The 26511-nt window shown below is 43.5% G+C and overlaps 1 protein-coding gene across 27 annotated transcripts in view; it reads right to left on the bottom strand.

The window, feature by feature from the left end:
- Positions 1 to 8802, bottom strand: part of ADGRL3 (adhesion G protein-coupled receptor L3) — a 536452-nt gene extending 527650 nt beyond the window's left edge. For 6 of the 27 annotated variants that reach the window (XM_083833092.1, XM_083833081.1, XM_083833082.1 and 3 more), the window contains exon 1: positions 7720 to 8787. The gene's annotated coding sequence lies outside the window, so the exon portion shown is untranslated. Of the gene's footprint in view, positions 1 to 7521 lie in introns of all 27 variants that reach the window. The other 21 variants (XM_083833096.1, XM_083833085.1, XM_083833074.1 and 18 more) reach the window with 12 other exon arrangements.
- Positions 8803 to 26511: the final 17709 nt, after the last annotated feature.

Raw genomic sequence — 26511 nt, 5'->3', positions numbered from 1 at the left:
ACCCATGCAGAACATCAAAAACTGGGCTCGGGTCCCTCCCTTATTCTCACAGGCTTAGGCTAACGCTCTGCTTCTGACACCGTGCTGAATAGCAACGCGCGCTGCCTCTGCAGGGCTTGTAAACAGCAACACAAGGCGACCAAACAGAACGGGGGTGTCGCTTCTGCTTAACGTTTCCCTTTTCTCCCGGTGTACTCGAACACAACCAACCGGGTACATTAAAAAAGTCAACAGCCCACAGCTCATTGTGCCAGGCTCTTTGAGTGCTCACCCACCACCGGGAGTAGACACAGAGCCTGCGAAACCTACGGACCGTCCTCACTGCTTCAGCTGCAGATTTTATTCACAATCTTGAAGCCACTTTTTGCAAGGAAATGTTTGTGTGGCTGTTGAGATTTGCAGGCTCGAAGTCAGTTTGTCCTGACCCTTCCTAGCGCGGTTAGGAATTAAAACATCTTCAGCATTGGACAGTCATGGTCTCACCTCGCTGTGTAACGATGCTGTAAGCAAAGTTCAAGCTTACTGATGCAAGTGATATCTCCTAAATGAACTCTTGCAGCATCTTCCTTTTGCTTCTCCTTTATCCAGGTTGCCTATAAGTATGCAAGTCTTATATTCCAATATAACTGTGGAAATGATTGGAAAGAAAATACAAGACTGAACTGAAAGTCACGCAATTATATATTCGTGATATTTCCAGATTTTTTTCTTCTGCCGTATTAAGCTAAACCAAATGAAGCTTGCAGGCTGCTCAGCTTCTTGGCCCGGCTTTGCCTCTTAAACTAAATTCTCTGTCTAAGCTAGATCACCTCAAAGTTGGCTAGCATACTTATCTCTGACATATCCCCTACCCCTCACTTAATAGAAAATTTTAACATTCCCAAGAAAGCTGCAAACTGCACTTTCACAATGCAATGACACTTCTCTTCTGCTCTCTTTGAGGGCAGTGGAAAAATTTCTTATTAAGACAGGACCGGAATCAGTAATTTCAAAATGGAGAGAAGCTGCTAGAACAAATAGACAAGGACCAGCACCAACTCTGATAAAAACAGTGGTTGCCCAGTTTATCTGAAAAAAATTGTTTGTTTTATTTTGGCATCTGACCACTAACCTAGAAACTCAGTCAAAACTCTGAAACTGTAAAAAAGTGTTTTGCTGTTGTTGTCCATCAGTGCATCTACATCTCTAGAACTTGAAAAAGAGTCAGAAAATCAAGCGGGATAGAGAATTTTCCAGCAACAGAATTTTAGAAAGACCTCTATGAATCAACAGCATCATTCACAAACAAAGCATACATACACGCATGTACCTGCATACATATGTTTGGAGTATAGGTGCAGCTCTCTATTTTCCACTCCCCCAGACCAAAGACCAAAAAAACAGAGCTCTGTGTCTGCTCCCCAAAAGACCACAACACTTTCTAGCCCTCTAATTTTAAACAGTGTTCATTCATTCAAGTTCCTCATGCCTGCAACTAGATCTTTGGTTCCCGTGGAGTGCGAAAGGTTAAGTGTTAATAGAGAAGGGTCTTGTTATATTGATGAGTATTACAAGTAAACAACTCGTTGCTGGTTTCTACCAGTTAGAGCATCTCCAAAGTGTAATCTGAAGGCATCAGGTTTAGACTAGAACTCTTTTCAGAGCAGCACCAGTAAACACTGGCACCTTTGCACAGGACTCCATAGTATGGCAATGCTTATTAAAAAAAAAAAAAGTTGAAAACGTGGTAATGTGAGGCCATACATTAATGGATGCTCTGTAATAGTAACAAATTTCTAGTCATTGAATTTTCTCTGATTCCTTCTGAATGATATCTATTTCATGCCCATCGAAACCAAAAGATGTCAGGTCTGAAACAAAAATGTCTTACTTTTATCTGTTTTCATAAGCAGATTTTAGAAGCCTGCACATTCTTCTACTTTTCACCTGTTCACACAGCTTTATTCAGTTGGAAATACCACCTCTGCCAAGGCTATTCCAATATAGTTACTAGAAATGTGATGCTGAAGTGGGGGCATGTGTCTGAAAAGATGCCACATCTAGGATTCCTGAGCATCAGCTCTTCTTGACCCTGACAGGGGAAAAAATCATTACCCCATCTTCATTACTCGTAATTCACATTAGAAAACTAAAACAAACAAAAGAACAACCACAGAACTACTTGCTAACCAGCCAAGACCTTCAGATTAGATAAATTAGGATAGGTTTCGCTAGCATACAATACGATCTGTTGCCTGCAGGTTCAGACAAGATGCCCTTCTGTTCCAGTGCATTAACTACAGATGACGCAGTATTTTGCATGGGTCATATTTCCATCACTGTGCTCTGCAACGGTATTTCTTGAGCAGATGCAGAGCTTCTCACGGACGCCTCCTTTCCCTCTCCTGCACCTGAAGTGGCTCAGGCTGAAGCCAAAAGAAGTTCTCCATCGACTATAGTGGGAACTCGATCACAGCTATAGTGACACCTCCCTTGGACTGCTACAGGCCTGAAGAAGTAGACATGAAAGGTTAAAAAAAAAAAAAGCCATTTTAAAATCTTCTGGTTCCTCTTTCTCTGCTAGACTTAAACGTAGTTATTACTATGTTGTTACATAGTTATTATAAATATAGCTATTGAAAAAATGCCATCTTGACCACTACTTAATAATTAATACAGTGGTACAGAACAAATTTCAGATGAAGTTTTTATTGCCTGAAAAGGCTAGCTTCCTTCCTATAGCTACAAATGTATGGTGCAATGACTGGTAAATGCGCTTGACTTATAAAGTCAGAAGGCTCTTCAAAAAGACCACTGAGGAAAAATGGGCCTGCACGCTGGGCCCATTTTTCCCAATCCGTCTGCTGTCTCGGTTTTGCAGTTTCCGTCCCGTATGTGCCTTCTGCAGAAATCACAATCTCTGCCCTGCTGCATTACTCAGTAAAAGAGCACCTATTCATCTCACAGGGAGCAACGACTATGTATAGATGGCTTGCAAAGTTCAAAACAGGTTGAAATTGCTACTTGGCAGCACACAGTAGGGTGACTGAATCCCACAGACTCTTACTCATTAGGGAAAATGACAATGGAAATCAAGGTGCCTTTAGACAAGTCATCTTAAAAAGGAACACTTGGCTGGCTTGCATGAACCAAGGAAACACATGCATTTCAGACCATGCACTGCAGATATTATCTAGTGAGAAATGTAAAGAAAGCATTACACCGCAAACTTGAAGGCTAAAAACAGGCAATGGGTAACGTCTCAGATATAATCGCATCACAGATTTGAGTAGGAGGTGGTTTCCTTGTCATTAAAGTAGCCAAGAATTAGAAGTAGATGCTTAAAAGCAAACTCCCCCTCTTCTACTTTAGCAGTCTGCTTTGAGGAGCTTCCACTGCCTGCAGACATGAGAAGATCAGGGAACGCTGGAGGATCTCAGCACCTACAGAAACGAGGACATATTCACATGCATCCCAAGTGGAGACTCGAGTGTCTGATAAAGTGCTGGTGAGGATGCTGACAAAGACTTGTGAAGGTAGACACAACCCTAGGAAATGACGCAGTCAGATGCCAGCATGCCTTGCCTGGGACAGTTACGTTCCTACAAATAACCCAGGGCACAATGAACCGCTATAAACAACACGTTTCCCAGCTCCGTAATACAGACATCTGAAAGCATGGCCTATAGATATAGCAGAGACTGAAGTGTGTATATACATGCAAAATTTGGCAACATGGTACATTTCGAGTATTCACATCCCAGCAGGAGTGCATCTGTCGAAAAAGAAAGGGGCCAGCAGGGAAGAACGAGTAGTCCATATGAGTTACAGTAAAATCTCTTCAAAGCTTCAATGCTTACCACGTACATCCCACTCTGGTAAGCAGCCTCATGTAAAGTGGCAGGAAAACACTTGTTTACTTTGCAGGGCTGTCCTGGTGGCTCAGCATTCTCCCAACCGACACATTAATGCTGTGATGCCTAGCTCTCAGAGCAGTATCATCACCTCCTACAAAATAATAATTCTTGAGTTGTTTTTCCAACACTCTCTTGTGATGTGCAGGAATGCTCCAAGGAATAAGAAGTTTTGTCAAAACCACCCCAATCAGAGCATTGAGCTGTTTCTACAACCAACAAGCAATATAATTAAGTTTTCTTCTTTTTAAAAGCATAACAAGCCTTGTGCCCATCCTCCATATTTTAGCTTTTCCCTGATCCATTCTTTCTCCTCGAATTTCATTTCTTTCGTTGGTCTTCAGCCTATCCTTTATACTATGCCACGCATGAAACAGTTTCCTAGTCAATCTACACCAGTCCCAACACTATTAGTATCAAAATTTGCAATAATAAATCAGCAACTCCCAGGACTACTCCATTTACAAAGACTGCACTCTCCTGTGTGCATCTCATTTACTCGTATTGATGATGCAGACACTCATGCTCTGAATGCGAAAAGCCCTCAGAGCAGCATCATGCTCCCTAATTGACGTGCTGACCGAGGCTACAGGTCACGCATTTTGCTCTCCAGCGCTGGCCAATAATTCAGTCCATCTGCTTTTATACCTTTATCTCTTTTTTCTAGAGAGCCTGTTTCCATGACTCTTGCTTCAAAGAGTAACGGTAACAAATTTGCTTCCATGCTTCTGAACCTTCTGCTAGCAAACTGAGAAAGTGTATCTAATTAGACAGCAGCAGCTAAATGGGTTCATATCGCATATCATTTAATGAATTGAAAAGGAAGAGGCGATCGGGAGAATGCAACAGCAGACAGCCTTACGAAAACCTTATAAAGATCTTCAGCTAAGATCTCCCACTGCATGCTTCGCTGGGAAAACAATCTGCGGTTTCACCAGGCGGAGCAGATACCTTAAGGACCACAGCCCTGGGATTGTGAAGCGTGCAGACACCCAGCTTGTCAGCTGGCAGCCTCCATGCATCTTCACCTAAAAACCTGCTCGCGTTTCCCTCCCGACCAGTAAAGGGCATTGGCTTCTTTTTTTTTTTTTTTTTTTCCATGCTCGTGGGCAGGGCGATTCATTTTCTGCTGAGGGAGCAAAAGTCTCTTCTGCAATTAATGCCAGGAGGCATCAGCTGAGCAGCTCCACTGCATCGCCCCGGCTGCACACCCTGGTGGCATCCCAACCTGGGGGATGCACGGCCGCTGAGCGCCAGCTGCAGCAAACAAAGGGCAGGGGACAGACCCAGCCCCTGCCACGCGTGGCCTCGAATGCCCCAGGGGACAAGTTTCCTGAGCTGAGAAATCGCTCCACAATTTCCAGAGGGCACCAGGAAACCAAGTAACCCAAATTTTGAGCGTAATCGATATGCACCGTCACTTAGCTTGCTCTGGAATTAAATGCAAAATTAAACATATCCTCTCCTAACGGCCCCCTGAAGAAAAGGGAATTCATATTTTATTGAATAACAGAATCACACAGACGTCGTGGGCCAATCCTAGCTTTGTAAGAACTTCAGTCCCTTTGGAAACAGACACACAAGAGATCTGTGTCAGCTTTATTTCTGCTGGCAGGTACCAACACAACAGTCACTGTGTAGCAAACCACACTAAATAAAGGAAAAGTACTCCTAACGATCTGGAGCAGCCTCCACCACAACAAGGGGATTGTAACCCTTCTGCTAATGCCGCGCCTCCTGCAACCCGAGAGCAGTTGTTTTACCTCTAGAAAAATACCGCTTTACAGTAGAGCCCTAATCTGAACTTTGTCACCCACCGTCAGCACGGGCACGCAGATTTTCTCTCTTCCTGGTCTGGTATTCTTAAGTGACGACTGTAGGCTTTCTGACAGCAGCCTCTTTAACCTGCAACACCTGGTTTACCCCATAAAACTCAGTGGAAGGATTTTTCCTAATGAATACACAGTAGAAGCCTGTTCATATCGCAAACCCCTGGAAATTATGATAAATGAGCTCTACAAGGCACACACTACTACTCAATACCAAGCAAGCAGTATTGGCTGCAATCTTTAAGAGACGGCATTCCACAACAAAAAGAAATGTATTTATTTTTAACTCCAATGAACTTTTTTTATTTTTTTTTTCCCAGCTTTGAAAATCTTGGTCTAGCACCCTGGAATAATCCATGCCACACACAATACAGAAAGAAGGTGCAACTAGCATGCTAGCAGACCACCTTTCTGCCTTATAGCAAGACATAGATGGCATTTTCACCCTTTTTCCTGCATCTCAGCCTCCTCCTAAGCAGCTAGCTGCCTGGAGAGTGGAAATGCTAATACCTCCCAATGAGTAATCTAAACAGGAAAGTAAATACAACAGACCTCCGTTGTTTCGGCTAAAGCTGCGAATACTACAGCGACAAGGACACAACAAGCCATTTCTTTTGGCCATATAAAAATCGTTTTAACTACAGCAGGGAAGAATCACACGCCTATCAGGAAAGGAGAGAGAAAGAGAGGCTCCTTTCCTACCTTGCAATCCCTCCTGCAAAAACAAACATCTGCCTATCTATAGGGAAAAGGGTGAAAAAAACAAGTAAATGCATGGCTGGGGGGGGACAACGATGACGACTATGCTGCTCCTATGGACAACTCTGGACACAAGCCTGCTGATCAGACACAGACCTCAAAAGCTAAGGTACCCAGGACGCATTTCTGGGGCACTGTACCTCAGTCTTCATTAGCAATAAAGGCACCAGCGTGAGCAAGGCTCCTTAGACTAGGAGACAGGAAAGGACTGCTCTCCGGCTCATGGCAGGGAGCAATCATCAGGCTTACAAGCATATTTCCAAGTTAAACAATCAAAAAATGATTGCAAGGGAAAAGCAAATAAATAATTAAGCAAGCAAATAACAACTCAAACAAAGAAGGGGGGGAACGCAATTCTCTTCCTCCACCCATACATACTGATCCCTCTTACTCAAAGAAATCTCTCTGCTGAATACCAGCCCTACTGTTACAGCCAGCAAACACAATCTTACAGGCAGGAGGTGAGAAGCACTAACGTTCTTAACATCTCTAGCAAGGCATCTCTCTACCTGAAGCCTATGTTTCCCTCTCTGGCTGTAAGGCAAACAGAGGCTCGCGCCTACCTGTAACCCAGGGAAGCTCGGCTGGATGCAGACCTCTGCCCTACCCCACGTCCACACACACACAGCCCCTGATGCACCCCAAATTCAGCAACATCCCTGCCCGTGGCCCCTGCCCACCCACCACCTCCTGCCATCCAGGAAAGCGGGTGCTTCTTGAGGCACCCTTCACCAATTAAACAGAAACATACATCCACGAAGGGGTGAGCGACCAAGCAGCCAGGAAAACTCGGGAATTTCTCAGGATAACGGCAGCACCAGCCCAACGTGTTGGTGCCTTTCATAGAGAAAGGGAAGGGAGAGGGCAGGAACAAAACCTATCGGGGCTCTTCTGTCTACCCGCCACCCTAGCTGTCCACAGCCATCCCTTCCGAACCCGGCTGGAGCCAAGAGGAGCCAAGAGGCATTTCGCAGCTAGCGGCACCCCCCGGTCCCTGCTGTGCCCTCCAGCATGCAGACCCAGAGGTGTTCCCTCGTTACCTGGAGGACGCAGCCCCCCGCACCTCTCCTGGAGGCAACTATCCTTATTATGAAACCATTCGATCCAAGCGCGTGCCCAGGGCAGCCGGCACCCTTCAGCCCAGCGCAGCCAGGCGGGTTGGCGGGGCTGGGCTCGGGTGTGATTCACGGCCAGGCGAGGGCTGCTGCTGAGCATCGATCCGTAGGGTGGTTAGTTACCTTTAGTCACCTCCGGCTCCTGAGATGCAAGTCCCCATCGGCTCCTCAACAACCTGCAGCAGGGAGCCGCTGCCACAATCCATCCATTAAAAAACAGGGGGGGGGGGGAGTGGGGGGGGGGGCAGGAAGCAGACCTGGCCACAGTACCGAAGCCCCCCAGACAGGAGGAAGGGAACACGAGAAGCAAGGACTGTCGCCCAAGGAAGGAAAAATGGAAAAAATTAAAAGGAAAAAAAAAATAAAAACGAAGAAGAAAAAGTCTCTCCTTTACAGCCTCGTTCTTCTGCAACGCTGGCTCCCTCCCGGAGGACGGAGGGTGCGTGGGGATGGGGGAGGCGATCGCTGCCTCCTCTCCGCCGTCGTCGCCGACCCCCTGGGACCGCAGCCCGGCTTTTACCTCCTCCAGGTGGGCAACTTCAGGGCAACGACACGGCCCCGGAGCCGGCACCAGCGGCCAGGCGAGTCGTATGCGGCACAGTCATTGCCTGTGTTGCTGCTGCTGCTTGCTGCTGCTGCTGGGGAAGAACAGCCGCTGCCGGAGAGAGAGAGAGAGACCACCAAAAAAAAAAAAAAAAAAAAAAAGGGCAAGAAATCTTCCACCATCCCCCTTTTTCTCTTCCTCCTCCAGCACCAGCCGCTCTTCGCATCCGCTACCCTGCCCCCGGCCTCTCGCTCCGCCGGGGCTCGGGGACGACACAAAGGCGGCCGTGCAGAGGGGGGCGGGTGGCCCTCAGCCCCCCGGGCCCCGCCGGCACCCCGAATCCTTCCTCCTCCTCTTCCTCCTCCTCCTCCTCCCGCTGCGGACACCGCCAGCCCCGGAGCGGCTCGGCTCGGCGGGCGTGCCTAGCGGGCGCGGGGGGGGCCCATGGCCGCGGGCGGCCCCGTGCACACTCACACACACTCGCACACACACAAGCACGCACACGGCTATGGGGGGGGGGGGGGGGGGGGGGGCCGGGAACCGCAGCACCCGCAGCAGCGGGGCCCGGGAGGCGGCGCGGCGCTGCTGCCCTGCCCGGCGGCGGCCGCACGGAGCCGGGCGGGCGGCGAGCCGAGGGGCGGGGGAGCGGCGAGGGCCCGGATCTGGGTTGCGCGGACGCGGGCTCCACCTAGCAGCCGGCCCGCACCGCGCCGAGCCCGGCCGAGCCGAGCCACGACGACCCCCGCCCAGCGGAGGGCCATCGCCCGCTGGATTCCCCGCCTGCCCATTGGCTGCTCAGCCCGTTGATCCCCTCCCAAGCGGCCAATTGCAGCCGGGATGTCGGGATCAGGCTGCTCCAGGATGGATTCCCCACCTCCGGATTGGCCACACTGCAGTCCCTCTGCGAGCAGCCGCACGCAGCCAGACACCTGGCCACCAACCTTCTCCTTTCTGCCCTACCTAGGGAGAGCTCCCCAGTCCCACCCCAGGTCCCCAGCAGGTGGAAAATCATAGAATCATGGAAACACAGGGTTGGAAAGGACCTACAAGATCATCTATTCCAACCGTCCTCCTATTGCCAATACTGCCCATTGAGCTACTAAATCATATCTCATAGCACCTTGTCCAGGCACTCCTTGAACACCACGAGGGACGGTGACTCCACCACCTCCCCAGGCAGGCCGTTCCAGTGCCTGACCACTCTTTGAGAGGAAAGGTTTTCCTGAAATCTAATCAAAATCTCCCCAGGAACAACTTGAGGCCATTCCCTCTAGTCCTATCACTAGTTACCTGTGAGAAGAGGCTGACCTCCGGCTCCCCACACCTTCCTTTCAGGTAGTTGCAGAGAGCAATGAGGTCTCCCCTAAGCCTCCTCTTCTCCAGACCAAACACCCCCAGCTCCCTCAGCCACTCCTCACACGATTTGTGCTCCAGGCCCTTCACCAGCTTCGTAGCCCTTCTCTGGGCACGCTCCAGGGCCTCGATGTCCTTCTTGTAGTGAGGGGCCCAAAGCTGAACACAGCGCTCGAGGTGCAGCCTCACCAGAGCAGAGCACAGGGGGACGATCACCTCCCTGCTCCTGCTGGCTGCACTATTCCTGACACAAGCCAGGATGCCGCTGGCCTTCTTGGCCACCTGGGCACACTGCTGGCTCATGTTCAGGTGAGCATCAATCAGCACTCCCCGGTCCCTTTCGTCTTCACAGTCTTCTAGCCAGTGTACCCCAAGCCTATAGCACTGTATGGAGTTGTTGTGGCCAAAGTGCAGGACCCGGCACTTGGCCTTGTTGAACCTCATCCCATTCGCCTCAGCCCAGCAGTCCAGCCTATCCCGATCCCTCTGAAGGGCCACCCTACCCTCAGGCAGATTGACACTACCTCCCAGCTTGGTGTCATCCGCAAACTTACTGAGGATACACTCTATCCCCTCATCTAGGTCATCAATAAAGATATTAAACAAGATAGTCCCCAAATCCCCTGTTTCCCTCCCCAAATGTGAATCCCCTGCTCTCCGGAGAGCCAGGGACAGTCTGGGCAAGGGACAAGAACTCTGTTTTGCTTGACAGTGTGAACAGTTTTTTTCAGTGCTAAGAGCAGGCCTCTAGAAATAAAGGTGCTTGGTTGAAACATAATAAATATTTTCCTCCCTGACCTCATTGTCCATTTGCCTTTAGTTTTGGAGAGAAAGACACAAACCAAATCAGATTCAGTCTCACAAAACACAGGGTGGCCACGTGGGTGGCCATGCTGAATTACCCAAAGATGTGCACCCACCACCAACATGGGCTGGTGCCTAAGTGCTGACACAAGCAACGCTCCATACTTTTTAGCAGTGACCACAACTGTCTGCTTAGATACTGTATTGCTGGCTTTAAATATAGAAAAATCGTAGTCCAGAGAGCTGGAGAGGCCCAAAAGCGGCCACCTAGTCCATGCAACTGCCCCAGTGCAAGAACCAACACATTTATTATCCCAGCCACATGTTTCTTAAACAAAATCTTAAGGATCTCCAATGGCAGAGGCTGTGCAACCTTGCAAGACTGTCATTTTCAGTGGGATAGAGGAATTAATTCATCTCATTTGCTAGCTCAGACCACAAGTCAGAAGAATTCCAACACACGTTCCAATATGCATTGCTGGTTAGGTAGGCATGGAAGTGCGTATTTTATGTTAAGAAGTGATATTATGGAAGTATTAATGTGCTGTGGAAAATTAAGACTGATACACATAAACCCTCTGTTTTCTCACTAATAAAATCACGGCCCATCTCACTGACACTGCAGAAATGAAGAAAAAAATGTCAACCATGTTGAAATTCAGGTAAAAAAATATCTAAAGTTACAACAGATCTGTCTCAAGAGTTTCCACTTCCAGTAGACCTGTGTGAAGTCATATTAAAGAACACCTGGCCTCCCCCACAAGGCTGCAGAATAACCCCAAAAGTCCAAGCAAACAGGGCACAGCCTTCTGCAAATGTTTACTTTACGTAAAAGTAGGTTTTAAAACAATTAAAAGGCCCATTGTGTTTCAAGCTTTGCATTTGGCTCAGCAAAATTGTTCTCTCTAGTAGGAAAAGCACTCACTTCAGCCTTAGGGAATCTATTGCTCCATTCTCAGGCCTTCTTCCAGGGGCCACATGGAAAATAAATAAATAGAAATAAAAATAAAAATAATAATAATAAAAGAAAAAACACTCATCCCTTCAAAATTTGTATTGCTACCTCTGTTGGGGTACTCAGAGATATGAGATTCTCCAAAATATGATTACCTCTCTGATGATATTCACCACATCTGCTCTGGGAATGGAACGAAGCTGTACAAGTTGAAATTAGTTTTGCTATATATTTTTAAGCTCTGTTTTAATGGAGAGGTGAGAATGAAATCAGTGCTTAGTCAGCAAGTGAAAAAGACAAATTACCACCAGCATTATAGTCCTATTTTTTTTTTTTTTTACTTGTAGTATTACATATTATGAAGATGAAACAGAGACAACAACAAAACAAAGAATTTCAGGGCAAGTCAAGGAAGAGCTTCAGAAATTCACCAGCCTGTCACACTATGGTTGCATATTAAAAGTGTGATTTGGGCTTAATATTGCAATCAAGCCAGAAAAACTTATGAGACACAAAGGTCTTGTTGGGTCATGCCATTGTAGTCTCCTGTAGAGGCAACTGCAAGATTATTCCTTAAAGGATATTTTCTTGGTACTTTGTCCAGTGAAAATTGAAAGGTGTCCAGGGATGAGGTTTCTACCAATTCCCTTGAGTGATTACTCCCTCGTCTCATATATCTCACCATTTGGAAGATTTTCCTGCTGTTCAGTCTACATTTTCCGTTTCTTAATTTCATCCCATTACTTGTGGTTATGGCCCCAATTAATCAAAGTACTTCAGTGCATGCTTAAATTTAGGTATGTGCTTAAGCTCCGTTGAAATCACGTATGTCAGTGTTTTGCAGAACTGATGGATATGTCCATGTGTTTAAGTACTGTGCTGAACTGGGACCATGCATCATCTGAAATACTTATCCGTCTCTTACATATTTTTAAACCATTACCCTTCCTTTGCTTAATTATTGATTAGATAAGGTATATATTAAAGCTACCTAATTTCCTCTTGTATATCAGTCTTCCAAGCATCTGACATCTTTTCTTCTCTGAATCTGAATACCCTCAAGTTTGTGTTTTGTAAAAACAGGTAATGAGGTAGTGCAATATAATGTCGTATTCCATACGTGAAGAAGAGTTAGTTTTTGCTGTTGAAGGATATAACCTACCTGCACTGGCAACCCCAAACTGCATTGATTTGTTTTGCTGCTCTATCATTTTGTGAGACTCTCTATAATCTACTCCGTTATCACCCTAGCATACTCGGGTTTTTCCTCACACAGACAGATAGACCTTAGGCCTTCAAATTCAGTTTGGTGTTTTGCACTGGAAAACCTGTGCCAGATCCAAATTGCATCCTTAGAGGTTTCCAGAACTCTTTCTCACATGAAAAAAAAAAAAATCAAATTAATGCTCTCCAGATGCATTATGTGAATGTGCTCACCCAATGTTTTGGGTTTCCAATCCATTTTCTTCTTCAGGAGAGTTTGTAAAGTACTCGTGGTATTTTTGGCAAATATAATAATTGATCCTTTCACCCTTCCCTACAAAAAATCATGAATAAAGACACGAAATACAGCATTTGTCATCGCATTGCCTCACCAGAACAGTCTTCACGTGAGAATGCCAACAAGTGAATAAAAGTCTGTTCCCTCAGTCTGCTCCCAATCCTGGTGACAGTGTTCATACCCAGAGCAATCTGAATTAACTGCAAGAGCCAGATCTCATTTCACAAAACAGGCTGAAGCGTGCTTTGCTCATATCCTGGTGCTGTCAGTGTGGCAGGTTCCCCTCAGCCACCAATTTTGCCATTCTTCTGAAGAAAGCAGTGAAGCAGTGAAAAAGTGCATGGGCTGCCCTGTCCCACCACTGCAGGCTGCTTGTTATTTCATTATCCCCCAGGTAGATGCAGAGCTTTAATAACTGTTTCATTATTTTACTGTGGATTAAAATTAGGTTCAATGGATTGTAATTGCCTGTGACTGATTTATTCTTCTCCCTTCCTTCCTTTCTTCTTCTTTCTTCCTTTCCTTCTTCCTTTCTTCCTTCCTTCCTTCTTTCTTTCTGAAGATCTGTGTCCCATTTACTTTCTGGCTTTCTCTCAGATTTTCATGAACTTCCATAAACAACTGTCACTGAGCCATTACATTCTGTAATGGATTACCTTACTCTCAGAGATGCATGTCATCTGCACAAGTTCATGGGTACACACTTATGCTTTTCAGGCTTTTTATTTTTTATTTATTTTTTAAGCCAGTTCTCCTGTACTAGATATGTTTCGCAATGCTTTCTTTACCTCATGATCAAGTATTATGTGGATTGCTTTTCACTTATTTTTCCAATGTGAAGTTTGTTATAACAAAAATACAACAACTGTAAATATATATATATATATATGGCATGATACAAATAAACAAAATGGGCTTCCTAACAGATCCTGCAAAACTCATCTCGTCCCTTGAGCAAGATTCTCATTTGCTACCTGCATCACCTTCCTCCCACAGACTTCATGCCAGCAGCTGTGCTGGGTGTGCGGAGCATGCCAAAGCCCTTTGCTTCCAACTCAGTCAAGAGCAGATGGTTCCCACCCCACCCTGCTTCTCCCTGCACATGCCTGGTAGCCCAGCACACAGCTTTGCTTCAGGATTATGGTATAAACCCTTTTCTGCCAGGTTAAATGAAAAGAGCAGGTTCTGGCTCTCTCCTCCTTCAGGAGGTGTGTTTTCCCTGCTGGAGTTGGTTTCCAGAAATGGGGGACCAGACGTGGGCCTCTTCTGAGGTCCTGCACTTCTAAATAGTAGCACACAAGTTGCCTGGGCATCAGGATACTGGTACCCCAATACCAGGCCTACATAAATCAATGGGAGTTTGACATTTGGGGCTAGCCTGGGTAGTCAGGCTGGCCATTACTCTGCTGCCTCGTACGAAGACATGAAAGCCTCTTGGCAAGAGGAAGAAAAAAGCTACTGCACAGGGGCTTTTAATGTTCAAAACACTCATGCTAATAATGCTTTTTTACTTGCTATGTAGAGATGTCATGCCATACCATATAATGTGATTAAAGCATTTTAGTCTTTGCAGATTCAGTTTAACTGTTTTTAAAAGACATCTCCCATTTTAGTCATGAATTTTTGCTTTCATAGGAATCAAAAACAAGTCAGAGGTAAGACTTTTTCAGTACTTCAATGGTACATCTCTTGCATTATGGTTCACTTTTCTTTCTACAATAAGTGAAACTCTGGGGATGTGCAGTCATTAGTTTGTGGACAATTAGCACAAATTTTCCTTCTTTTTCAGTCTCTTCATGATACATACCTTCACCTTCATTTGAATACCATTTCTCTAGGCCCATGAACATTCTAAGTGAAGAGCAAGTTTGGGACCTCCTGGTGCAATTTAACAGCTACAAGTCTACGAGCCCTGATGACATGCATCCCAGGGTCCTGAAGGAATTGGCTGATGTAGTTGCCAAGCCTCTCTGCGTCATATTTGAAAAGTCGTGGCATTCAGGTGAAGTCCCTAGTGACTGGGAAATGGAAACATCATTCATATTTTTAAAAAGGGCGGAAAGAAGGACCTGGGGAACTACTGATCAGTGAGCTCACCTCTGTGCCTAGAAAGATCATGGAAAAGATCCTCCCGGAAGCAATGTTAAGGCACGTGCAGGACAAGGAGGTGATCGGAGACAGGCAGCATGGCTTCACCAAGGGAAGATTGTGCCTGGCCAATCTGGTGGCCTTCTATGATGGAGTAACTGCATCAGTTGACAAGGGAAGACCGACTGATGTCATCTACTTGGGTTTCCGTAAGGCCTTTGACAAGGTCCCACATGACATCCTAATCTCTAAATTGGAAAGATATGGATTTGAAGGGTGGATCATCCAGTGGATAAGGAATTGGCTTGAAGGTCACACCCAGAGAGTAGTGGTCAATGCCTCTATGTCCAGGTGGAGGCCGGTGATGAGTGCTATCCCGCAGAGGTCTGTCTTGGGACCGGTGATTTTCAATATCTTCATCAATGACATAGACGATGGGACTGAGTACATCCTCTGCATGTTTGCAGATGACACCAAGGTGAGTGGTGCAGTTGATACCAAAGAAGGAAAAAATGCCATTCGAAGAGACCTGGAGAAGCAGGCCCACGTGAACCTAATGAGGTTCAACAAGTCCAAGTGCAGGGTGCTGCACATGGGTCAGGGCAATCCCGGACAGGAGTACAGGCTGGGAGAACTCACTGAGAGCAGCCCTGCAGAGAAGGACTTGGGGGTTCTGGTGGATGAAAGGCTTAACATGAGCCAGCAGTGCGTGCTTGCAGCCCAGAAGGCCAACTGCATCCTGGGCTGCATCAGCAGAGGGGTGGCCAGCAGGTGGAGGGAGGTGATTGTTCCCCTCTACTCTGCCCTTGTGAGGCCCCACCTGGAATACAGAGTCCAGGTTTGGTGCCCCCAGCACAAGAAATATGTGGACCTGTTGGAGAGAGTCCAGAAGAGGGCTACAAAGATGATCAGAGGGCTGAAGCATCTCTCCTATGAGGAAAGGCTGAGAGAGCTGGGGATGTTTAGCCTGGAGAAGAGAAGGTTCAGGGAAGACCTTATTGCAACCTTTCAGTACTTGAAGGGGTCTTATAAAAAGATGGAGAGGGACTTTTTACTTGGGTAGATAATGATAGGACAAGGGGAAATGGTCTTAAACTAAAAGAGGATAGATTTATATTAGACATTAGGAGGAAATTCTTCACAGTAAGAGTAGCGAGGCACAGAAACAGGTTACCAAGAGAAGCTGTGGATGCCCCATCCCTGGAGGTGCTCAAGGCCAGGCTGGATATAACCTTGGCCAACCTGATCTAGTGGGTGGCATCCCTACCTGTGGCAGGGCAGTTCGAATTAGATGATCTTTAATGTCTCTTCCAACCCAAGCCTCAGAAAGTACAACCAAAGAATGCCACATATTAATTAACAAATTCAATAAATAATTATTTTTGATTATTTGTAAGACATAATATCAAATAATACCTTTTCATTTAATAATAATTTTATTTAATAATAATAATTTATTTAATACTGGCACACCAGCCAGTTAAAGCAGGTTTGTAACAGCTTGGCACCATCAGAACAACACAAAGGACAGAAAGTGCCATGGAGCATCCAGTCCCTAATTTGCAGCTGATGTATTTCCTCTCACTCCATATCAGTAATCCCAAAGTCTTGCACTGTCGAAGATGGGTTCCTAGTCTCTCAGGGGAAGAGGTACTCCTTCTGTACTCCTCTTTCTGTAAGCAGTGGTGCTGTTTCTGTGCTTCTTGAAGGGGAGGCAGTAGGGACATAGGAAGAATTTCTAGCACAGATGCTCAGGGTAGGGTGCTGCCCCCAAAAGCATGACAGCTGGTTGAAGCAGATTACCATTCTTGATGTACGTACCGAGATCCACCTTGCTCACAAAGCCATTGCAACTGGGAAGGCCATGCAAACACACTGCATAAAACTGGTGGTGACTGGTAGCTTGGACATGGATCACAAAATGGCTCTGCATAAGAATTATCTGAGCTGCTGACCCAAATCTGTCCATAGTTGAGGTAATAATGCAATTAGACACAAAAATCATTAATAATTTAGCTTAATTGAAACTCAACAATACCACGTTCCTGTAAGACTTTAGATGTTTGGAAAGCATGACCTACGTTGTTTCAGTATATAAATAATGTGGTAGAAAATAAAAATTGTCACTAGAACCAGTACTTAGAAAACTCATTTAGTCTTGTTTTTCATTAATTTGATCTCTGAAATTAAGTTTGACTCCTGAATTCACAGATCTGGCTCAGCATTTTTGAAGTGCTATACGCATTTTGGAAAAGGAAGGTAAAAGCCTCTCCTTGTGGGTGGAAAAGTTAGTCTGGAAGATGTAAATAACTGTTGTAAAAGAGGGGCTTTGATCTAGAAGCCATGCTAAAGCACATGGGTGTGCTGAGTACACTTCATCCAGGCTAAATGGAAAGAGCAATTAAATGCCCCTCCACGTAGTTATTGTTGAAACAACAGGAAGCAGAAATAGGAGAGGGAAAATAAGCCATGCAGCCAGAGAGGTTTCCCTGGGACTGGCAGCAGATTTGGAGGCCAAGGGTTTGATTGGTTGCAACTGCTGGTAAAAGTTGGAAAACTTCAGGGAAACTAGGAGAAACTCAAACAGCAAAAGCAGCAGCAGGGATTAAGAAGAAGAGTCAGAATGACTCTCAGGACCTGTGAAGGAGGTGGGCAGTAATTTCCAGGCTGCTTGTCAATTCATTCTTTTATGACATTAGAGAAAATACGATGCTGTAAATGAACAGTACACCACCACCTATCTACTTGGCACTCATATTCCGTAGGAAAACAACATGTTAGTCTTAATCTACAGGATATTTGAAGCTATATGCTGTGTGCTGCACCTTAGCGTGACTCCATCAGCCAGGACCACGGAGCCTTTACATGCTACAAGAAACCAAAATCTCCCATGAAGAAGAGGAGGAAATCCACTCCTGGCATCCATCGCAGCATTAGCATGCAGGATGAATTATGCTGATGTCCAGAAGAATAAGGTTCCAGTTCACATTGCTTGCTGGGCTTTAGAGAAATTTGAGCTACTGGCAGGAATATTGTATTGGCCCTCAGGGACTGCTGGGCATGGTGCTTTTGCAGTACTTTTAGCCATGGATCCTATAATGCTTGTATCATCTGTAACCACTTATCTCACCTAGCTCCTGGTGAGCAGTATCAAGAGAAGATACGAAGGGAAAGATACGAAGGGATTGCTGCTCTTCTTGCAACACAGTGAGAGGATTTAAATCCATTTGTGTAACAAAAGTAGGAAATGATCATAGCTAAGAAGTCAGTGTTTTAAAGGCTCTCTCCGAGGACTTCAACCGCAGTGATGTGAATTTAGTATGCATGGTATCAAAGACGAAACTCTAAACTGAATAGGAAATTAACTTTCTCACTTGGGGTTATGCTGCAGGGGTAAAGCGATCCTAATTTTTAAGGCGGCTAAATCAGGTTACAAAAAGAAAGAAATCAATATTGCAAGGGAAATTTTGGAAGATTTCAAATAATGAAACCAGGTAGACTAGTTTGTACCAAACAGTAGAGAAGCCCCCTTCAGTTAAACATACATAAAGTGAAGTCTTAGGCAGATACTTGGTGCATACAATTTGGTGAAGACAAACAAAACAAACAAAAGAATAGGTAAGACTGAGTCAAAACAAAACCAAAGTGATTATACATAAAATCATGGTTTTAAGAAATCAGTTGCTGTGTAAAGACAGGTGACTGATCTTTTTGGTCTCCTTCATGATCTTTTTGCCTTCTGGGTTCCATTTCAAAAATCAGTGGAATGATTTTTTAATAAGTTCACTTTTCTTTTAACTTGTATCAGCTGTCATTGAAATATGATTTTACCCCCTTCTGTACAGCTGATTGGCACATCTTTGTTTTGCACATTTATTTTATAAGTCTTTTTATGTTTACTTTGATAGTGTCACAGGAAAATGATCCACAACAAATGGGAGATCTAATCTTCAGATAGTTAGTGTAGTGTGAGGTGATGAAAGAGAAAGCAAATCAAACACTGAGGAACAGAACAAACCCAAAGAGACTAACAACACATAGAAAGGCCAAGTGGACCCTCACTAGAGGGCTGTGTGAGATGCTGAGTGCCAGCATATTTGCCATTGCAAAGATACTGACACTGATAGTATAAATAGGGCAACTTCAGTGCTAGATGTTTATAAGTATGGTTATAGAAGAACCCAATTTGTTTTATGCTCATTAGAGCTGAGAAAGACTTGCTGAAACACATTCTAAAAGAGAAGGAAGAGCCAGCAAGATGTATCTAATACCTTGTATGAAGGCTAATAGGCTGGACTATAAAGTTTTATCTACTAGCACATTGAAAAAAAAGGGGGAAAGGGGGGTGGGGGGGGGGAAGGAGGGTGTGTGCACTTTCATGGACCTTTCAGTATCTAAATGGAAATCTGAGCTTGATTGATAACAGGAGCAGATTTCAAAAGAAATTTCAGGCACATCATCTCACCACAAGCCAACAGGACTTGTGCTCCTAAATCCCTTACACATTAATCCATACTACTTCGTAGCTATTAAATAAAACAAATATGTAGAAAGACTGTAAGTAGCCTGATATTAGCATGTATAGAATGTGTCATGGTAGCATCTCCTTGAGTTTGAACTCATCATTCAGTAACTTCGCCTGAGCAGCAGTGTTTATTATTCATAACACTGAAATCCGTCCCATCCCACTTCATTTTCTGAGCTGTACAATCAGTAATTCAAGTACGCCTTTTAAGATTTCCAAATTAATCCAGACACCCTAATGTATAGGATGTACCACAAATAGATTAGTATACACAAGAGTTTCTCTGAAAAAAGGTGAGAGCAGAATAGTGACTTGAGGGATATGAATATTGCTATAATGAAGAGAAGTACGCAGTACTTGGAATAATGTCCAAACTGTTTTCCAGATGTGGTACTTTTGGAGACTTTGGTACTTGTGGTACTTTTGGGGCCTGGTACCAGTACCAGGCCCCTGTAAACTGACCAGCAAATGGCTGGCTCCTATATCACCACACTCTTTCACTGGTCTCAGTCGACCCCCCAGATACCAGTAAACAGTGACAGAAGTTTCAAGTCTCATTTTCCAAATAAACTGCTACGTCAGTTTTGACTTTCATCCATATTTTGTGCTCTTCAGTATTACACATGAGGAATTGCAGTCTATGAAGACACCCAGATGGAGGAACAAACAGAAGGAGCAAACTCCCGTTTCAACACTCAAACACTGAGCTATAAATAGGTTGGAGACGACATCAGTTCTGTGCTCAAAACAAAGCCTCAGCAGTTGCCAGCAGGTTCTTACCTCTCAAGAGCGCTCTGTTGATTCTGAAATCTGAGGACAGCCACAAAGATGAACTTGCTTCCCCAGAAAATGTGCCATTGGGCCCAGACCTTAGCTCACTTCAGCTGATGTATATTCACCAACGTGCACAGAGCATACATCTGTTTTTCTTTATCCAGGACACCTTTTTCCCCGGTATATCCTACTCAGCCACAACTTGCTGATCTGTGCAGCAAGAGAACTGCACAGCTTGTTTCTCCAGTGTTTCTCACCTGGTGCCACATGCCTGTTCACAATTATTTCATGGAGATGGATAGATACCCTGTATTTGGGAATGGAAATTCCCAAATCCATCAAATTTGATGGAAACAAAATATCCACTTTGTAGTGATCTGAGATAACCTAGATTTAAGTTTATGTTGGGCATGCGTTACTTGCCCATTGCTTTTTAAAGCTCTGCAATAGACAAGTGTTTTTAAATAGAGCCCGTAAAACTTTTTGTATTGTGTGTCTGCTTGCATGTTGAAGATAAGCACTGGCATGCAAAGAAGATAGAAATCAGGTTTACCCATGAAATTTGTGATCCTAAGGCAGCGTAACACCATTGACTTCTGCAATATTCTGTCTCAAGTCAAAAAACATGACAGCACTACATTGGACTTCTGTTGTTGTTTTGTTTGTTTTCTTTTACTTCCACTGCTTTCCTTGTTATCTCTTGCATACTAGCTGTTTGCCCTTCTGCTCTGCTATACTGAAGCAGAGATTAAGCTCTTGGATTAAGTTTTTCTTCTATTACTGCTGACTTTACCAATGGACTAGTTGGTATTGTTTGTTTGCTTGCTTTAAATTGTGGAAGTGGCTGTCCTCTAATTTGAAAGACTCAAAGCTCTGGTGTTGCCTACTCCTTCATAACCTCCCAATGACTGACATACATGTGGATATGTTGTATGTTGCCTTCATGACCAAACACCTGCAGACTTCTGGCTTTCCCTCTTCTGACCTTGAACATCTCCCTCTTACAAGTCTCTGGGTCTCATTTATACTTTTAAAGCAAAACATATTTACTTTTACGCTCAATTGAAAGGGAAAAGTTTTCCCAAAAGAGATAAAACCACTGTTTAATTCAGGGAGGGAAAGAGGTAGTAAGATACTGCACTCACAGTGGGGACCTTTAATTGTTGCTTCAGAAGAATAGTCCTGCATATCCCAGCCCCTGGGTTAAACAGGGGTTGAAGGTTAGATGTCCTCAAGCCACAGAATTTATCCTGCACACAGAAGCTGGAGGGGGTGAAGTAGGCAAGACAGAAGAGTGCGTTTTAGCTGTTCAGGCTTACCTGTATTATCACTTATGCATGACCTTCCTGTGCAAAGAATACTAGGCAAGAAGAGGCCACCTGCTTCATCAGGTTGGATCCATTCCTGTTGCAGACAGCCACATCTCAATATTCATCTTGAAGCATCTGGTTTTTCTATTCTATAGTATATAAATACTAAACATTAGTACATGTTCCTGTAGATATATTGATAATAACCAAAGACCACTGTTACTGTTTTTATTATTTTTCCCCCTCTACTATATATGTTTTCAGGGGGTTCAGCTATTAATGAATTTGAATGCTATTACTTTGTTATTTACTTTTTTTTTGGGGGGGAGGGGGGGTGGGGGGGGAGGGAACCCATGATTTGTGTTTCTAATATATGCAGTACTGTACCAGTTTTCCTGTGCAATTTTCAAGTAATTGCATTTATGCTTTCCATGTCCTTGTTGATCATACATATTTGTCATTTCCCACATTCTCAGTCTGACAATCACATGAAGTAGAAAAGCAGTATCCATGATGTTGTAGTATCCCTCCCTTCTTTTGAAGGCCACTATGCTGGATCTGCTAATGCATACCTTATGCCCATTAAAAGGAAAAAAGAAAATCTCAAATGGATTTTTATATGTTAACTTTTCTCACTTGGACCAAGATAGCAACACATCTCCAATTACTTTCCTATTGTTTTAAAACTTCTTGTATTCTGTATCTCTTGAAGAATACATGGTGCACAATCTGACAGCCTTTTAGGCTGCACTGTTTTAATAATCTCTAGCCATACTGGTGTGATTATTAGCAGAACAGCTAATAGCCTCTGAAACCTGACTGCAATTCCCATGCTGTTCTTCTTTCCCTCTATTTTTATTTTATCATCGCTCGTACAAGAAGCCCATTCCTTTGCAGCCATAATTAATCTCTCAGTGTCTTTTTCCAGTCCTTTTTTTGACAGTGATTATCATGTCTTTTTTTTTTCCCCCTTCCAGTTGCTGAAACTGTCACTCCAAAATACTTCCCAAGAGCAATGTTCAGGGTTGCAAAAGCAAGAACAGAAGGAAGTCCCAAAATTTGATCATCATTTCAAAGATAAGGTCCGATCAGGGAGAGAAGGCTGCTCAGTTTCAGAAGTTTTAAAAGCAGCAGATGGTTCATGTTCTGGATGAAAACAGCTTACGCACACACCACATGTTCCTCCCTAGATGTGTTCATAAGGGTACAGCTGGAGTACAAGAGTGGCATGAGCCCACATGGTACTTTTTCCTAAATACTTTCCCACCCATTTTCTTCTCAGGGAGTTTCTCATTTAAGTGTGGTTTCTTCAAGCTTAGTAATGCTCTCTGCATTTCTCCCATATAAGCTCCTTTTCTCCCTTGAAGCCACAAAGATGTGAGGCACCAATAGAGCAGCCCATGGTAAAACCTCAGCAAAGCTGCACCCCACCACCTCCATGGGTTTCCTCTGTGTCTGCCTCATCCTAGCATTATAGCCTACAGACTGCCAGGTTTCCTCTCAGTCAAATCTTCCCTGGAGCAAGAATTCATAGCTTGTTTGCTCGTTTGTCATGGAGAAACTGTCCCACATTCTTTGGCACCTGTGTCACCCTCCTCTGAAAGTCTTTCCAGTCCCTGCTCTTTTATTACCTAGCCTCTCCACCTTAGAATATAATTTGTAATTTTTCAGTCAACCCTTGTTTTCACTTTATATTCTTTATAAGTGTGTTGAACAGGACAGCTCTTAGCATGCAGCTTTTAGGAGCTCTGCCAGCAAGCTCCATCCACACTGAGACCAGTCATTAACTCATACCACCTACTTTACCTGCTTTCTGTCCTTAACCAGTGACATAGCCAGGTGCTGCCCCTTCATAGGGCATTTTTTTTCCCTTCCAGTTAAATTGATCTGTCATTCCCACATGTTCCTAACCTACTTTTAAGGAATCACAGCAGGTGTCTCCCTGTCCTCGCTTCCCCCACTATGACAAACTTTAGGGCACGAAACAACAAAAATAACAAAACCAACTACGTGAGAAGAATTCTCTGTTCAAAATAAATGTGAGACCATTGCATTGCCACATAAACAATTATTCTGCTACCAAGATATATTTCCCTATTCTCTAGGGACAATTAAACACACAAATTTTGCAATACTGGAAAGTAGTCGCTTACTGATAATGCGGAACAATTTGGAGATGAGGCTGATTTCACTGGCAGGGTTTAAGTGAAAAATAAAATAAATATATACACCGTTTGGAGTTGTCTGAATAAAGCATGAATGGCTTGTAATGAGAACAACAGGCAAAATAGTACTTCTAGGCCTCAGCAGCAACATTTTTTTCAGTATGGAATCAGGAAGACGGTCGGGGCAAGTAACACTCTGGAAGTCATATGCTAGTTTACCACCTTTAGGTGCATCATTTCAAGCTTAAAGATCTATAAAAATGTCTGTGGTATTATTCACCCCCACCCTTTGAAAAGAGTAATATCACAGATTTTGGAAAGCACTCACAGCATAAGCTTGATTTAGGGATCTAGGATTAAGGGCTGCCTTGGCAGCAAGAAGACTTGTTCTAGGTTGTGTCTGAAGCACTGCTCTCTGCCACATAAATGATCCACCTCGCCACACAGCACCAAAGGCTTCCTTTTGGTCTTTGCCACATTCCCTGTCGCTCTTTATCAAGAGGATACCTGTCAGACTGCAGACACTAACTCACTCTTCTTTCATTCCTTACTGATGGCTCCATCGACTGCTATAGAGCTGCTCTGATTATTCCCAGCTGAGAACCGGGTAATTGGTGCCTGGCCAGGAATAATTAGAGACATACCTGTGGTTCTCCTCATAACTATGCATGGAAGATTTTTCTTCATTTGATTTAGCAAGCAATGTCATTTTATTTGGCATCCACGCACCTCGTTTCTTTTGGATTATTTATTCCCCTTTCTTTGATAGTAGCATGGACAATTCTTACCAGCTGTCCACAGATTTCATTATGTTTCTGTTTACTCCTGCTTTCAGAACATTAATGAGAATGTCGACTAAGTCAGGACCTGCCACTAAACTCTGCGTTACGCCACCTGATCACGTCTCCATATTACGTGCTGTTATTTACCATTGCTCCTTCCGTGGACTTTTTGCCAGATCTCAGTACGCTTGAGAGCAGAACTGGGAAACAATTCATTAACGACTTTGCTTCTTATTTTCATTCATGAAGTACATACAGTCTGATTGTTACTGATTTGTTTGTTACTTGAAAATTTTCAAGAAACGTGTAATGCAAACATGTTTAATATGCTGGTTGCTGGCAAATTACATTAATACATCCCAGACTAATGCTTTTTGCGATGTGATCAGTTACTTAAATGGTACAGTACTGCTTTACCTCCCCTGTGTGCTAAGTGAATATTTTAAGAACCCCAATTAAGAAACCATAAAATGACAAAAGCAAGCACCGGGCATTTATGAGACTGTTACTAAGCTTTACCAGAAGAAGTATCTTGCAGCAAAATTTACAGAGAACAAATGAGAGTTTGTCAGTTCTTTACAGGTGTTTTTCTTCTAGTGAGTGATCACAAACACTTGGTTTTTGTATTATGCATGAATCTACTTCAGAGTCTGTAAATCAGTTTATATTTCTAAAATACAGTTCCATAAAAAATATCTTATGAAGGTATAAAATCAATGGCACCACATTTACCAAACACCTTTTACTCACTTATTCTGTATTTTATTTTTTGTTAACAAAATACATATAAATACATAAAATATATTATAGTTATATATTATACCATATATTAAAATATAAAGCAATAAAAATCAAATAAATAAAACATTCATTTTATATTTTATATATTTTGTATATTTTATATTTTATATTTTATATTTATTTTATATTTTTAATTATATATGCATGGAGATTTATTTTTTATGGGATCCAGCAGAGATTATACATTTTTTCTTCCTCTGTGTGCTCAGATGTAACTCCGCTGATATCGGTTCTTTCATTTTTTTAGAAGATTTATTTCCCTATGATGCATTTTCACCTTTTACTTTTGTTTTTCTTTCAAAAATCAATACCATATTTACCTTTCACTAATATATTGATGGGTCTCTGGTTGTTTATGAGTTCCCAGTAGTAATTGTTGTGCTATAGTAGAATATCAGGCTGAATTTATTTCTTGAAATACTTCTCATTGAGAAATTGATTTTTTATTATATTTTGGTGGGAGATAAAATATCTGTTCTGTCATAAATAGCTTTGCCCTTGTCAGATAGCTAGGCTGATCAAATGAAATGTATATTTCAAGGATTTTTATTAAGGAATTAAAACACTAGATAATTTTTTTTTTCATTCTTATATTATTGGGGTGGGGAGGAGGGATAGAAATCAGTTTAATACCTCAAGATCATCTAGGTCCAGTGATTTTTTCTAATATTAACACATGCATTTCTACATAAACATATATGTTCAATATATATATATTTATAATTATATATGTTTATATTTGTATATTTATATATATATGTGCACGTATATGTATGAATACATGCATACATGTGTATATATGTAGGTTTAGCTCACCAGTGTGGATCTTTTCCCCAGCACTCAGCAGAAACCACAGAGAAGCAAGGCCGGGGGCAGGTGTGGGCTCCTCGCGCTGTCTCAGCCATCAAAAACAGCTGATCTGGTGGGAACCACAGCAGAGGTGTCCTGGAGGAGAGCAGCAAGGGAGGGAATTAGTGAAGCAGGAGGGGAACTGCCGGAAAACACCTCTAAGAGCCAAGACACAAAGCCTTTCCTGTATGCAACAGCTGGGATACTTTCATACCTCATTGTGGAGTGCGGCTTTACTGACACATAGGTGCTTATGTTGGACTGGTTTATTCTCATAGCAGAAGTGTGCTTATGTTGGACTGGTTTATTCTCATAGCAGAAGTGGGTAAGTGGTATGGATACATATACAGCATCACAGGGTTTGAATTTAGCTGTATTTGTCACATTTTTAATGATAAAACCCACGATTTCTAGTGAGAATGACAATTTCAAATACAACACAAACACAAAAATTAAAAACAAAT

This window comes from Anser anser (genome assembly GCF_964211835.1).
Source record: "Anser anser genome assembly, chromosome: 4".
NCBI lineage: Eukaryota > Metazoa > Chordata > Aves > Anseriformes > Anatidae > Anser > Anser anser.
The sequence above is the reverse complement of the archived record's forward strand: the minus strand, read 5'-3'. Positions and strand labels throughout refer to the sequence as shown.